General features: G+C 36.0%; 1 pseudogene; it reads right to left on the bottom strand.

The window, feature by feature from the left end:
* Positions 1-6,121: 6,121 nt before the first annotated feature.
* Positions 6,122-8,874, bottom strand: LOC145624982 (uncharacterized; annotated as a pseudogene).
* Between the last annotated feature and the right edge of the window lie 8,659 nt (positions 8,875-17,533).

Raw genomic sequence — 17,533 nt, 5'->3', positions numbered from 1 at the left:
CTTTTTGGCTGATTTCTTTATAAATAACGTCGTAAAAACTCCGTTTTTATTCACTAGAATCAGCCACAATCATCTACAATATACCAATTCTCTCTTTCTCTATTTTCTAAATTAGCTTTTTCACAAATATAAAAGTTCCGCATACATTAGACTTAGAAACACCTAGCCATATTCGAAGTTGCCTTCGTCCTAGACGTGAAAGGTTTAAATTCTGAGGGTTTGGTCCCAAATCTCTATTTCAATCATTTAATTTAATTGTTTGTTTATTATTTTCCTTAAAGTTACTAACGTGTGTATTTTGTTATTAGAAAGAGGTACGAGGCATCCATGTAAGTGCTTTATTGTTTACATTGTTATTATGATATAGAAATCATGTTTAGGTTGTTATTTTGATTCCTGGTATTATGTTAGGATGTTTATTGCTTCCTAGTATCATGTTTAGGGTAAAGAATATAATGTCAGTTATGGTTTCTATGATGCCTTTTATGTTCTTCCTGATATTTATTCATGTTAGTATCATGTTAGGGTTAAAGCTTTTATTTTTATATGTTTAGTGACATGCTAGGGTTTGTTATTAATCTGGTTAGTATCATGCCTATGATCTTGCTATTATTACGCTTTAACATGATTATTATGATTATTTTTATAATTGTTAATTCTGATTATTATGTTGCTTGATTTTTATTGTTATTGCTTGATCACGCCTTTTATGCATATTTAAAGGGAATTTATACTTGTAATCACGTTTAATAAGATAATTAATAATCTTGTTAGGGTTAATTAGATTATAATTCAAGTGATCGCCAATAATAGATTTATTTGTGCATTAATATTCAACCAACATAGATAAACAGGTTTAGGGTCAATCCTAATGATTGCATGTTAGTCAAAAAGCGCACATGAATACGATCAGAATAAAGTAGAAGCTTATTATTAGGGCAGGTTCAATCTCTTTTAGGTTGGATTTGTACCTTCATCACCGAACTACTAGTCATGGTTCCAGACCTATTGGAGTTAACGATCTCTTAGATCGATAAGGAGTGTAACCTTCACCTCGTGAACGGTTTACAAGTTCCTAAAACTTGTTGGCGACTCTTTTGCTCTAGCTTCCTTCCCTTTGGACGCCACCGTACTTTAGTGTATGATCACAGTGGGGTTCAAGCTAGGGGTAATGCTTGAGATATTCCCTACAGTTCCATCATCCCAAAACTTGCAATCATGGTTCCAGAGCTATTACAGTTAAAAATCTCCTGGATCGTCGAGGGTTTAACCTTCACCTAGTGAACGGTTTACAAGTTCCTAAAACTTGTTGGCGACTCTTTTACTCTAGCTTCCTTCTTTTTGACGCCACCATGCTTAAGTGTATGATCACAGTGGGGCACAAGTGTGGGATGCTTGAAATATTCCTTACAGTATTTTTGCGACTCCACTGGGTAGGAATCCTATTTAAATTCCTAAAATTTATTTTGGCAATAATTCAGAATGAGTGGATGAGACTCGAAAAGTTCTAAGTATTTCATGTGCGTAATTTTGATTAACATTATTGGCATAAGCATAAAAAGGTTCACATCGGAAATACCATATGTAATGCGTCAAAAACATAAGATTTTTACACATAGGAAACTAGGAAAATATCTTTCACAAATAAAGTCGAAATAATGCTACGAAAAAATTAGAAAATTCAAGAACAGAAAGCTGTTAAGGCATGTAAGAATTAGCGCTAAGAAAAAAGCGTCAGCGCCGAATGATGGCGTTGTTGCCTAGAGATAGCACTTGTCGTTTAGTGACAGTTGCATCGTCCAATACCGAACAAGAATTCTACCTTCTTGTTTTGACCAGTTTTCTAGTACTGTTTCCTCGGTTTTACTTCCTGATTGAGTTTTTCCTTTTTCTCCGAAACCCATATGTGTTCTACTTACATATGGCCATAACCCTATAGGAATTCACGATCCATCTATTTAATTGAACGCTCATGTCAACGAAAGGTACATCCGAGTTTGTTGAATTCACCAAAATATGGAAGCGAGTTTAACTCGTGGGGTCCCATCCACTTGCGCCAACCCTTCCAAAGGTAAGGCTTCCACGCGGTGTACCAGGAGTCATAACTATGGACCCTTTTTTACTAACCCATATCCTGAGCTTTAGAGAACTATAGCCATGGTTAGGTTGCAAACTCATTGCATGATATTGTGACTATGTTACTACTTGTGCATTATTTGTTGTGCATAATTTATATGTGTTTTCCTCTAACCGTTTGTTTGACTATAGGACTTTGCTATATTAATGAATTAATTAATTAATAAATGATTAAAGTCTAAATAAATTTATCAAACTTGACTTAGTACGACTTTTAGGCTTGTCCCTTTAGAGTAAAATACTACAACCATTCCTAGATAAATGTTCCAGCAATGGCGCAGAGGTCTGGACTATAGCTCCAGGCAATAATGTTGTCATTTGTCGTTGATCCTTAGTGTTTGGTGACTGTCAATGTTTTTTCTCGAGTCTTCATGATGAGTCTAAATAATTAATTTGCTTAAATAATTGAATCGGTTTATTAACACTAATCATGTTCAATCCATAATTGAGTCTAGACACATTGTCTCATGGTCTCACACAAGAGTCAAAGTATGTCACTGACATTCACTATTAAAGCACACACATAATATGTCACATCTTGACCATATCTAGAGAGTCTTGTATGCACATATTTTCCGTCCTTTTTTTAAGGGGCTAAGTCGGATATTAATCCTCCAATTAAACCGTACTTGTTTGAACCCTTACTTGATACTAAAAAATACACCCTATTTTTACTTTTTTTGTTTTTTAAAACCAATAAATTCAATGTCAATTTGAGTCAAGTCATTAAAACAAATGAATGATTTAATTTACAGCGCTTGGTTAAGAAAGGAAGGACGATTAATCAAAGATAATACATTTGTTAAAGTACTCCTTTTTGATAAACCAATCAGTTGGAAAAGAAAAGCCAAGAAGATAATGGCGTCTCAATAAGAAGTCAATGAACTCTGGAATGACGTGGCCAACCTAACTGAATTAATGAAGAGTATGGCTCTTCAAATCAATGACTTTGTGAAGCAACAACAACTGGAGCTCATGCAAGAAATCTTGAGCAAAATATTCAATGATTATAGATTCCAGGGCATTAGCTTACAAGGGGTCTCAGTGGACATGGAACTTCTTCCGCAAAAGTTCCATGCCAATGACATCCCAAGGTTCAAGGCAACAGACAATCCTTCCTTCTACTTAGTAGCTTTCGAAACAAAAAATGAACATTAAGGGGATAGATAGGAAAGTCTTTCATTCACTATTTTCTCTATCTCTTGAAATCGTTTGTCAACAATGGTTCTTGTCCCTTGAGAAAGAGAAAATCTCTACTTAGGATGCCATTGTAAATGCTTTCATTGATAGGTATAAATGTAATATTCAAGTTGAAACTGATCATAAAGAACTTGAAATACTTAAGCAAAAAGAGAACGAAGGTTTTACTTCTTTCTTTAATAAATGGAAGGAAACCTTTGCTAAGATGATTGAAAAACCTACTAAAAAGGAATCTGTAAGATTATTCATAAAGAATCTCCAGGAAAAATATTCCAAACATCCATGTATCAAAGCAACTTGAATACTTTCTAGGCCGTTTATGACATTGGAATTAATATTGAAGACAACCTTGCAAAGCAAAAAGCTGCTAACACTAACTCCAACAGTGGCTGGAAAGGAAAGAAGAACGAAAATCCTTCTTCTTTAAAAACCAACCACTCAAATAATGTTATCACCTTTAATTTGAATGAAGTCCTCGCCTTGAATAATCAAGAACAAAAGAAACCATTTAGGAGAAACTTTACTCCTATTGGTATGAGTTATGACATCGCATTTGACCATCCTCATACAAAAGGTTTTATAACTCCTATTGGACCATTTGGGGATCCACCAGTCAAAGGTGAATAGCTAATTCGAACCCCAATGCAAATTGTAAATACTATCAAGGTAGGGGTCATCTTACTGGGAATGGCAGGAAGCTAAAGGAAGGTATCCAGGACTTGATCGCCTGTAAGCAAGAAGCCAAGCATCAACAGTGCACCACTTTCTGACTCCTTAGCTATTTTTTATGATGAAAGTTGTGTTGATCCCTCATCTTTTATCAAACCGGACAAAGAAACTCATGCCCTTGAAGAAGAAGAAGAGGAAGTATTCTTCGACGCCATGAATGAATGATCCCCAATTTAATTATCGGCCGCCAAAGAAGATGTGTTCCTCTTCATATATACGATGGAAAAAACAATAGGCTTGTGTAGAGAAGTTCTTTAACGCACAAAGCAAGAACAATGTAAACATGTCAATGAAAAGGTAACACCTATAAAGAATACTAAGAAGGAGCCATTTTCTTTTTAAGTAGTCGAAACACCCAAAAGGAGCAATAAGTCCTACACTTTAATTAGAACCACTTATGCGAATATGTTTAAAATGCTCTCCAAGAGTGGCAAAATCAAACCTCTCAAACCGAGACCATTTGAATCGCTAAAAAGGACAGACATATACTACTGTCCATATCATCAATCAGGGGGACACACAATAGAAACTACTACAAAAAAGGCCTTAGAGAACTGTTAGAATAGGCTTTATAGATCGCCTTAGGGGAGTTCTTCTGCTAAGCGATGTATAAAGTATAGAGAACGGGTCGTTTAGGCGTTTTATATAATAACAAATACAGAACGGTTGTTAGTCACAACCGTTCTCTTTTCTCTTCTTAAATTCGTAAACCAAGGAAGGAATAAAGAACGGTTTAGGCCACTTAACCGTTCTATATTGCATTACAATAGAGAACGGTTAAGTTAGATAACAGTTCTTTAATATTTTTTGTTAAATATGGCCATAATTATTCAAATTTCCCTTTTGTGTATTTTATACTACGTATTGTATTAATCCTATATTTTAATAATCTATATTATTTTTGTATTTCATTTTAGACCTGTATTTGGTGTATTCCTGTTTTGTATCTTGTACATTTATCCTGTAAGAAAATCCATGATCCTGTATACGTGCAATATAAATTTCTGTAAAATAAAACTAACAAAAATATTTCCAGATATTACGAAAGCCATCAAAATATACTTCATATATATAATTTAAAACATCCAACCACAATTAAATTGAATCATTCATACAAAATTTGTACTATACAAACACATACGTGAGTTAAATATCAAAACACCTTTCTAGTTAAATGTTACTTAAAAAAATTATGCTTAGATATACCAATACCGTACCATTTTGATCTGCAATTCACATAAATCATCGTCGTCGTCATTTGGTTGATGGTATCCAATAACATATAAAATCCACCATTCCCTAAGCTCGTCGATCATTTAATGAGAAAATGTAGGAGGAACTTGCTTAAAATACTACAAAACAATGTAAAATACATACATATTAGTTAATAATATACAATAAATTCATCTAAATAAATATAAATAAGTATATCTTTTTTTTTATCAAGTTCATAAGAACAACAGTACTATACAAAAAAGGCTACTCATAATACACATAACAACCATATGCATAATACTTTCTGTTAGTGCATAAGAATATAAGTTAGTTCAGGGTATAAGAACTTTCAGCAACATGAAAGAACATTAGTCGTTTTGTTAAACCCCCCCCCCCCCCCCCCCTTGTTAAAGAATTAGTCACATTTTCCTTGGAAATACACATTTTCAACTTACCCCAGTAATCACTTAGCTAATGAGATGTGCAAAGGATCCAATAGTAAGGATACTACGGTGGTACATTGCTAATTTTTCTTTAGTCAATTTATTTTACACTTATTTTATTCATAATCTACTTAATATTTGTTCATGTTCAGCCATCCTAGTAGAACACCTACAGAAACTGATTAATGAAAACAAAAACAGGATATAACGATCACATTGTAGATAACAAGTACCACCATCAACCCCATTGTCAAATTGCAAAAATAATAATCGATTTGCCAAATGAAATGCTAAATGCATGTATCAACTACCTATAGCAAAAGATATGATGGCCAAGGCAAAAGAATTGACAAAATTGCAGACTAATTGGGTAGAAAGCGAATTAAATTTACCTGTAGTCTATGCTCCTCGAACGACTGAATTAAAAACAAGTAGAAGTGAAACCTGAATCAAAGCCTCTGGGACCGCAATTTCTTCCTCTCTGGGCAGTTTGGCCTATGCCTTTGACACGTCCCCATGACTCCCGGTAAAAGCCTTCGTTCTGCTCGTGGTGCTTAAAACCATCCATCTGTGGAGCAGCTTCAAGACTACCATCTCTACTAGGCATACTTCCTGAATAAGATGACTTAGGAATGAATAGCTAGAGGACGACCTTCCTTCTGTTCTTCTCCAGAATTTCGGAGTAAGGAATTCCGTGCTAGGACAGCAAGTGCTTCCTCCTGACTCATTGTTGGCAATTTTTCCGCTTTGCACAGCTAAATCATGTGAGATCTCATCCAATGCTTTCTTGAGGCCAGATACTCTGTTTTCCAAAGAGTCGATCCCACTTTGAGAATTACCCATAAATGTATAAATATTGCAAAGCAAAAGGTTTATGTTAGTTATCAATCTTCAAATAAAAAATGAAGAAACTATAATGATCATTTTGCACTACTCTCACAGTACTCATATAATTATAGTTGTCTGTTATACGGGTGTAAATCAACACAAAAAGAGGCAAGAATACAAAATAGCCAGTTCTTATTAACAACGGAATACAGAAATAGTATGCAACCAACCTGGATAAGAACCATCATATCAGATTGTTGTCTCTCTATCTGAAGAAGTTGTTTTCTGATCAAAGACAGGTCCTTAGAGTCTGCGTTTCTTTCACTGAATTCTTCATTTCCTCCTCCATCAAAGTCCAACCTCCGAGGCACATCTTCCTCGGAGAAAGGAACAACACGAGAACCTGGTTTTAAAGCATTAACCTTTGGCACCTTTTCCACCTTTCCTTCAAAGGACTTCTTTACAAAGTTGCTGCTCATATTTGATCCAACCGTCTCAGATGAAGCCGCAAGAGCAGCTAATTCAACCTTCCAATTTAACAATTTCTTAGGCTCAGCATTTTGGTACAAACTCAACTTCTTATCGTTAGCCTTCAAAGAAGACTTGTCCTTGGCCACGGTCCTTTTGGACTGAGGCACCGACCAGCTTCAAAGGCAACATCGGGGGAACTTTTAGAGACCGAAGAAGAATCAGTGACAGTTTAGTCATTGGACAAGGATGATCTTCTTTTCGACAGAGTTTCTTTCCTTTGCGGCGTCTCAAGTCCTATACTCTTTTGAGTGCTTGGAGACATATGGAAGGTTAAATAGTGGCAACTGGACCATCAGACAAAGATGACCTACACTTTGCCATTGCTTTCTTTGTTTTAGGACTTTCAGTGCTAGCATATGAACATCTCCTTGGGATAGGAGGTGAAACCCCACCTGTTATACCAGTTTCTACTCCATTGAAAACATCAATAAATAAAAAATTATTTAGTTAAAATATCCCCATCATTAATTGTCTCAATCTCAAAGATAAACAAAATTGATTGCTGAACAATAGTTCATGATTCAATTTCAGTTCCATATCTTCTTCTTTTTTTTTTAACAAAAGAATTTTTTTTCTCAATAATTATTTATACGACATCTACAATAAACATCGTATCGAATCAAAAATGAATTGCAAACAAGCTTCATGGCATTCAAAAAAGGTAATTACACAGCTCAATCAGAATTTTTTCGCATGATATTTGAGATTTAGGGTTCTAAATTTAACTTAGGTAAGTTTAAATGTAAATTCGACAAAATTAAGGATAATTTGATTGAACTTACAGCAATTCAACCGAAATATTTGCATACAAACAACCGATTGAATTTAACCCTTAAACTAGAACTTTGAAGTTTTTTTTCAATCACCTAAAACTCAAATTGCAAATTAATTTAATAGATGAAAACTATGAATTTAATTATGTTCCCTTCATAATTTGAATGATTCATGCGGTTCGATTGACAAATAATCAAAATTCAATTACTCTAAAACAAGAAGATTCGAACCTACCTTAACGGAGTGCGGGTGGTGCGGTGCTCAGAAGTTGTGCGCCAGTGGTTCGGTGGTGCGGCGGTGAAGCGGTGGTATGGCGAACAATCATCGTATGGAGGTTGAAGGTTATACTATATGGAGGTTTCACGCAGCAATAAACACATGCAATACTTTTTTTTAAGGTATTAGTTAAAGTGAAAGTGAAAATGAAAGTGAAATTGAGCATGTGCTTCAATATTCCTTTTAGCTGCATTTAATTAATTTGGGCAAATTATTACTCCGTATATTTTTTCCTCCTAATAATTAAAAAAAATAATTAACTAATACAATACAAAACAGTTGTTAAGATGACCGTTCTATATAATCTATAATAATTAATTATTTTTTAAAATTATTTTAGTAAAAAGAAATAGAGAACGGTTAACTATGCTAACCGTTCCACATATATTTACATACAGAATGCCTCTTATATCAATACGTTCTATATTCTTCTGTAGAGCGCCTATCTTTGGTAACCGTTCTATATTTTGCGATCTCTAATCTAGTTTTTGGTGTAGTGAGAACACTGTCATAAATTTAAGGATTTAATTTAGAAACTGATTGATAATAAAGAGTTAGTCCAAATTCCACAAGAGAAAGATGCTACTACGAATGGAGTTTGGCAGTGAAACGATGAGGACGTCTACCTCAAGGATATAGAAGAAACCTCACTCTCCACAATATATCAAGTGGACGATATTTGGGATGAAGAAGATTCACCCATAGATGTTCGTACAAGATACGGGAGAATCTAACCTCCCATTATCGTGCAACAACTTATTCATACTACTCAGCAAGTTCCCATACCCATCATAGAAGACAACTATGTTGTCAAACAACTAAAGAAGACTAAAGTTGATATGAATGTATGGAAACTTTTAGCTACATCCTATCAAAATAGGTTGGCAATGATGAATGCTTTGGATAAAATAGGAATAGATTCTGAAACCACTCCTGAAGGGTTGGCTAACTTTCTCACGAGTGATCTTTCTAGTCCCATCAACTTTAGCACCTTTTCTGATAAGGATCTACCAATAGACGGTGATAAACATAACAAAGCATTAAATCTCACAGTAATCTGCAAGAGGATGAATGTCCCAATGATTCTAGTAGATAATGGATCGGCGATTAGTCAACTCTAAACTGCGAGAATGTTAGGAATAGGGGATGAAGACTTGTCTTTGTCTACACAGGGAATAAGAGCCTATGACAACACTAGCCGCCAAGATCTTGGAATTATCACCATGAATGTAATGACGAGTCATAGAACATGCTACTACTTTTCAAGTAGTGGACATTAAAGCATTTTTAAACTTATTGTTGGGACGCCCATGGCTTCATGACCTAAAGGTCGTCCTTCATCCCTTCATCAACAAGTGAAGGCTGTAGTTGGAGGAATCCATACTACAATCGATGCTTCACCAATTAAAATCAAGGCTATCGAGAATCCCATCATAAATGTGGAGCACGATGAAGACGACGAAGACTTGAAGGGCTTAAACGAAGAGGTCTCTTTAATTGAGGAGGGTGAAAGGACCCCTTTTCACTACGACCTCCACTCTAACATGACAGTAAATTCACTTGTGGAAAAAAGGCCATCCGTAACAGGCAAAAATTGCCCATCCGTAACGGGCAACGTCTGTTACGTATGCAGCCGTTACGGATGGCCTTTGTTAATCATAACGGGCACCGCCCGTTATGAATAATAGGTTATTCGTAATGGGCACCTGAAAAGCCAGATAAAATAACGGAGTTATTTATAACGGGCTTTTCAGGTGCCCGTTAAGAATACTGTATAATCAAATTTAAAAAAAAAATGCTGGATTTTGCACACCATAATCCGTAACGGGACATGGTTTGCCCGTTACGAATACTGTATAATCAAATTTAAAAAAAATTCCAGCAAAATGCTGGATTTTGCACACTATTTTAATTTTAGTTAAAACATCAAAATATCCTAATCTCCTCCATATTAATATTACTATTTGTAAGCTATAACCAAAATCACTACCTACGCTAGCAAAAAACACACAAGCTGGCCAACACAAGATCAAATTAAAATGGCTAAGGACCTAGCTAGATTAAACTAAGTATAATCTTTAGACGGAAGAAACAGTCATTTGCACTTGTGGTGTTGTTGGCTTCACCGGGTCCTTCACGGGCTTCCCCTCCATCGGTGTAGACCCATAGTAGCAAGTGTACAAGATCAGTTGTGCTACGGCAAGTATGGCTCCAACCCCATTGCCAATATGCGCGCAACAAAGAAACAAAGGATTAGGATACAAATTACAAGCATTGTAACGCTTACATTGAGAATCCCTAGATGAAATGAGGTATAATTGATTACCATAATGTAAGGATATAATCTGATGAAGGCCTACGCACTCCAAATAACTTCATTAGACAAACCAGCCAATGAAAGAGCCAATGGCATGAATTCAACACTGTTCGTTTTTATGACCTTGTACTGTTTGTGCCAAACAAATATTTTCATAATCCAGTAAATGATATGCGTGTAACAACTTGTAATTAATATCAATGTTACAAAGCTAACATCGAAAAATACAAGTACAGATGTAAAATTCATACCATAACAGCGAGAGGTGCACCATAGAGAATGATCCCAAAGATGTCACAAAAGATCCCAACAAAGGTAGACCTCGACGTATGAGTGTGGAATGTAAGGAGTGTGACACATATCAAGGCAGCCATAAACACAACTTCCGCTATATAGTACATGCACATTAATTTCTTAATTACAATCAAATAAACCAGTTATAATCATTCCACAACAAAGAATATGATTAAATCACACGTCGTATTTAAATTACACGCGGTATTTAATAGAAGAATTTATCTCACACTTTGGGTCACCTAACTACCTAAGAAAGGCGTATGCATCACACGTGTAGAGCCCATATATATGCCCAAGTGTAAAATAGAGGCTTTGGTCCCTAACCAAAAACCATTGAGAAAAGCACTAGAGTACATTATTTAGAAAGCAAAAAAAGAAAGAGAGAGAGAAGGAAGACAGTGATGGCCAAGCTTCTATATAAGGCAGCCTCTAATTACTCTATTGTTCATCTAGCAATTAGAGCGTGTCTGTACTTACATACAAAGCTGTTAGAGCGTTCATAAGAGAATTCCTATGTTCTTTTGAAGTACTTAGGAGTTCTCAAATGCTAACATTCGCCTTGGATTGGCGAAGTTGTTTGACCAATGGATCTTCCACCTCAAGTGGAGGTGGTATTGGGTTTTGTACTTGACCTTGATTTTGATTTTGTGTGGTCGAAGATCCATTTGGTGGTGCTTGGTAAACTCGCCCAGAACGAGTTTTAAAATCTATTTCTTTTGGGTTAGGTGTAGGACTCATGAACCAACTTTCTACTAGAGGCTTTGAATGTGCCTCCAGTTCAAGATGTTCTATGATTTGATCTTGATGCTATTGTTCATCAAAGGAGAGATTTGATAAGTCTTGTGACTTCCCTAAGAAATGATCCCAATCGAGCGCTCCATTTGTTTCATTTTAGAGACAAGATGAAGGCTCATATTGGAGACAAGATGGCGGCATACTTTGGGACATTTAAGTCTTGAAAGTCGTCGTCCTCTAACCCACACACTTCATTAGTTTCCCCTAGGAATGTTATGGTTAGAGGTTTCCCTATAGGTGTGATATAGTCCAAAGGATTGAACGTATCATTTCTCATATGGTCCTCATCAATGTGAAATACCCCTAGTGGGGATAAATTGTTGTTGAGTTTAGGCGTGGGAATCCTCCCATCATCTACTAGATCTTGTACTTTGTATTTTAAGACATAGCAACGTTCGGTATCATTCCCAACGCCCCAATGATAAGCAAAATAAGCACTACCATCCCATTGAGCGTACCTTTTTTCTTGTGGAGTGGGTGGTGTTGGCCATGTTGGTGTAAGTAGACCTTTTTCGCTCAATTTTTCTAATAAATCTTCATAGCTCACAGGAAATGGTGTAAATTTTCTTTCTTTTGTCCATCTTCTTCGTGGATCATAATTGTTATTATATCGCGTGGAAGTTTGAAATACATCAATAGAGGATGAAGTATTATCATTTCCCTTTTGTAGTTATTCCTAGGATTATGATAATAAGGTTTGTTTGCTTTTTCTTTAGTAAGATCATCTTCAATCCTAGAAGCCATAGAATAGACCGTCTAAAAAGTGTCTAAACCAAGGTAACGAAGATGCTTGTTGTACTTTTCATGACAATTGTCAATGAATTTTTGTACTAACTCGAGTTCAGGTGGCCTTTAGGATAGGTGAGCCACCTTTTCTCTTCATCTACCATAGAAAGCAAGGAAACCTTCATCGTCGCCTTGCTTAAGAATTTCAAATTCATGTAGAGTCCATTTAAACTCTACGTTACTCTCACATTGGGTAATGAAAGCTGAAACTACATCTTCCCATGTTTTAAATTTCGGATCTAGCCCATAGTACCACTCTTTTACGGTTGGGTCTACAGATAAAGGGAATGTCAAAGCATAAAGCTTATGATCAACTTCCTTTAATGCCATGGTGCCAGTAAAACACATTAAGTGGTTTTGTGGATCATTGGTCACCTTAAATATTGGCAAGTCCGTAGCTATAAACTTTTCCTATAAACCAAGTCCTGGGCGAGGAGCAAACTTTTCTGCGTCGAATTACTTGTTCCATGGTAGAATTAAGAACAAGCTTCTCCAACGACTTTTCTTTGACGAATAATTGTTCCATCTTTTGTTGCAAGGCTAGAGTCTCGGCATTTTTCTTTTCATCCTTTTCAAGTTTCTTAAATCTTCTTTCCTTGGAGTCTTGAGCCTTTTCTTCTCTCAAGCGAGCAATCTCTTCTTGGAGTTGCTCAATGGTTGATATTGTTTTTGGACTAGGACTAGTTCTCGAGGGAAGGTGGTTTGAAAGGGGTGGGTTGTTTGATGGTAAACATAGAATGCGAGCGCCCTCGAGTCTTCATTCCCAAGCTTGAGAACCGGCCCTAAAAGAAGTACGAAAGGATAAGTAAATTAATACGCTTGTTTTAGAAAAATAAGGAGAAAGAACGCAAAATATATTCGAATGGATAACATCACCTTTAAACAATTCTTCAACAAAGGTATTGTTTTGAACGTGCCGATTTGTTTTGGAAAGAATAAAAAAGGCTAGTAATAGTAGGCGCGCACAAGTGACTAAGCTGCGCGCGGCTGGCGCGCGCATCCAAATCACTTGCGATGAATGGGGTCACGCAACTCATTGAGTTGTGCATGCCATCTGCTCGTAAAGATTTTTTAAATTCGAGCGTTTTTTTTATATTTTCCATCATTTTTTTCAATTTTTTTTTTTATGTTACCCTTCGAATATGACTTAAAATTACGAAGAGACAACTTCGTAATTGGGAACCTAAACCAAACTAAAAGAAAAAAAAGAAAACTATTCTAACACATCGCATATAGTCACGTAATCACATAAGCATACCATAAGCCAATATACACATAATGCCATCCTAAGGTCAAAGGCTTGGGTGTCTAAGGGCACCATATCTTAAGAAACGATGCACAAATCAATCACTCAACGTGTTGACTCATGACATTGCTCACTCAACATTTTTTTGACGATATGGGTGGGATGATTGTTATTAATTTCGAGATAAAAGCCTGGTGATGGAAGCCCGTAGTCAATGAGACAATCCCCAAAGGCTAATGTGTGCTATGATTATGCATGATGCAATGTTGCTTGATTGGTTTTTACTTTTGCGCAAAAGGAAGATATTATGCGTTCAAGTCACACTCTCTAACTAGATATTATCCAAGTTAATTCCCGTTTCAATCCATAGGCAACCTGGTGTTGGAAACCTTGGACCATAACTAAGAACTAATCATGTAACCTCTAAGTCCCCAGTAGAGTCGCCACTGTAAGGAGGGTGATCCCATCGTAGGGAGTCTTTCCTCAAATGCCCATGGCCATTTAAAAGCCTTAGACTTTACACTAATTAGGGTGTATTAGGATTTGAATTCCTCACTGTTTGGGGGACCTTGAATTAGAATTGATTCTATCATCACGCTTTTTTTATAAGAACAAGTAGGAGTCGCCAATGAGTTTTGAGAAAAACCTATAAACCTCGTTCATGTCTTTCTCCCATGTGGAGTTCATGGGATATTTAGCACAAATAATAAGTTTACCCATGCCTAAATTGGTCTACATAAACCAGAAATGAGTTCGGGGGCGAGGGTACTAAAATAATGTTCCCTTTAAAAGAGAATCGCTATTCTAGCTCTAGTACGACCTCTACTAGCTCTTTCTTTTTTAAAATTTCATCACCAAACAATATATGCAACGTGATACATAAAACTAAGTTAGTTGATTTTATTTAAAAGCATTAATCACGTAGGAATTACATTGCAAAGTCGTGATAAGAGCTAAAATAAACAAGATTCGCCTTGGCTTAGGTGATCAATTAATCAATTAATTATTCAATTCTAATCTTATTTAACACAAGATAATATGTGAAATCGATTCATTAAATGTCCTTTTAAAGAGGTCAAACAACACTACTTTATTGATTAAAGTTATTTTAAACGAGAAAAGTAATTATGATTTATCTAAGTGCTCGGGAATTTACAACTTCTATTTTCTAGATCTCTGTTTAGAACACTTAAAGACTCCTTCTTGTTCGGGAACCTCCACCGTAGTAAGAAAGATTAAGAGGGGTGAGTTTTTAGGACAAGAGGGTTTGAAAGCACAAGTTCACAAGAGTTTCTGCCAGGATTTTAGGTTAATTTCTGTGTGTTTAAGCCTTGTATTAAGCCCCTATTTATAGTGAATGGGTGTAATTAGGGTTTTAAGCATTCTGCCGCAGCAGATGGCGCGCATCTAGATGAGTTGCGCGCGGCATCCCAACGCAAGTGATTTAGATGAGTTGCTATGGGCAGCGCAACTGAATGTCTTGCGCGCGGTTTTATGGTAACATTCGATTCTATATTTTATAAAATTTTGAATATTCCGCGAGGGCATCTCTAGCAGATGTGCTTGGTGTTGCGCACAACTAAATTAATTGCGCGCGCCAGACCAACGCGACTCATTGAGATGCGCGCGGACTTTTTCTGCGGCAGCTTTAATTTTAGCCTAGGCGCTTCTAAATCCGTCATTATTGGATCTTAAGCACGGGATTTAGCCAAATTATGATCGGGTTTTGTTAATTGGACCTTGTTTTGTATTTGTTTTTGGTTAGGCAAGTCTTTTTGTGCCTTTGCGATTTAGCAAGTCATCCATAAGCATTCTTCACTTCGATCCAACACGAAGATGGTTTTATTTATCGTCATTGCAATTCTTGTCGGTACAGGAGGCCAAAAGTAGATGTCTATACTATATCCTTATTTTAAGGATTGAGGACAATTCCTTGTTCAACCTTAGGGGGAAGCATTCTTACGCTTTTTGTATATATGTTTTTTATTTTGGTTTTGAATAAGCTTAAGGATGTTGGTGTTTTTCTTTAGTGATTACTTGGTTTTGGTGTTGAGATTTGGCCAATCTTTGCTTCACAATTTAGGTAATTTTAGCCTACCTTCACCCTTTTCTCCCTTACATTACAACCCTTTTCAGGACCTTTTGACTTTTTTGGTTGAGTCACAAGTCGGTAGAGGGAGACGTGAGTCAAGCCTATAGAGAGTTGTGCAATAGTCGATATGTCAAGAAGCCTTAAATCCCTTTCTTTTTCCGGTTCCTTCGAGAAATCATAGAGATGCTTGCTAAAGGTGTATTTGAAGCTAATTAGGAGAATGTATAAAACATGTTTTGAGATGAAAGTGAATTGTGTTTCATTAGTTCTCTATGCTAAGCATATCATATGTTTCAATCAACCTTAGATATCTTAGAACGTGCACTCCCTTACTTGTTTAGAAAGAACTGCATCCATTTGTGCTTGTTCATTTGCAAAAGTCCACTCATGAACATTTGTTTTCTTTCCTTTTCATTTTGCTTCAATTTCATGCTTTGCCTTTTTTGTTTGGTTTTGTTAGAGTAATGGGTCAATCTCTTAGGAAACCCTTACGAGAGCATCACTCGTCCACTAGGGCAATCTAGGGGTTTAAATGGCTTGTTTGTAGTTGCGAAAATTGACCGTGATTCCTACGAAAGTGAGTTAGTGTATATTCTCGTCTCTTCTCTTCTTCTTTTGTTTGTTTGAATACGCTCATCATTTTTCCCTTACTTGTTTTGGTTTTTTCTTGAGGACAAGCAAAAGTTTGATACGAAGTGTCGAAATTTGAAGTAGTTAGCGCACTTTCTCAATTTTAGTAACGTTTTTTTACGTCATGGATCTTGAAATTGGTGTAGACACCCAAATGTTTCTCCCTATAACCAAACCCAGTGATGAATACCTTTTACGTCATTTGATTATCGAACAAAGTGAAAGTGTGAAAACTCTTGTCATGTGGTTGTTTTTATTTAAATATCTCTCTTACTATTTTAGAAAATATTTCTTTCTTTACTCTATTTATGAAAATAGCCAATCCAATTTAGTTTGGTCCATGATAAGGGTCCAATAATAGTGTAGGTGGATTGAGCTTGAAAAGAGCTTTCCAAACGACATAGTATAAGCCCAATTCCGATGAATAAATGAGGAAGTTATGGCTTAAACTAAATTTGGCCCAAAATGAATTTTATACGTGTCTTAATGATCTAGTGGGAGGACATATTAATTATTATTCCTAAAGTTATTAGGATTGATTTTAGTCTAGAAGGTTCTTTTAAATTCTAATGAGATTAGGATTGATAATTATATTTTAAAGAGTTTTATTTTGAATAAAATAGGTGATTTGTCACAAACCTGATTTTAATCTGATCAATGCAGAATTAGCTGCTTAATTGTATTAAGAAGAGGATTATCTGATCAACGCAAAATTAGCTGCTTAATTGTATTAAGAAGTGGATTCCGCGTACAAATCGCGTTTGATTTCTGACTTAGCGCAAGACGACAAGGCTGTCTCATGTCGTTTACAATTGGCGCCTGGCGCTGACAGCTGTCGCCTGGCGCTAAGTATGTCGTCTGGTGCTAAATCTTGTCGTTGGCGACAGGAGGTATTTTATTTCAAATAGGACCTGATTTGTTTTCGGACTATTTTTTTCTATAAATAGGACATTTCCCTATTTTCATTCACTCACAATCATCATTCACAGGCATCATCTCTCTTTAAAAGCTTGAAGCTTTCTCCCTCTCTATTCTTTTTCTAAACTTTCCTTCTCACAAAATTCCACTTATATTAGTTGTAGACACACCTAGCCAAGTTCAAAGTTGCCTTTACCCTAACGTGAAAGGTTGATAATTTTTGAGGGTTTGGTCAATGTAGACACCCAAATGTGTCTCCCAAAAACCAAACCAAGTGTTGAATACCTTTCACATAATTATATTATCAAACGAAGTGAAAG

This window comes from Chenopodium album, chromosome 3 (genome assembly GCF_948465745.1).
Source record: "Chenopodium album chromosome 3, dcCheAlbu1.1, whole genome shotgun sequence".
Lineage (NCBI taxonomy): Eukaryota > Viridiplantae > Streptophyta > Magnoliopsida > Caryophyllales > Amaranthaceae > Chenopodium > Chenopodium album.
Note: the sequence above shows the minus strand (reverse complement) of the source record. Positions and strands in the feature narration are given on the sequence as shown.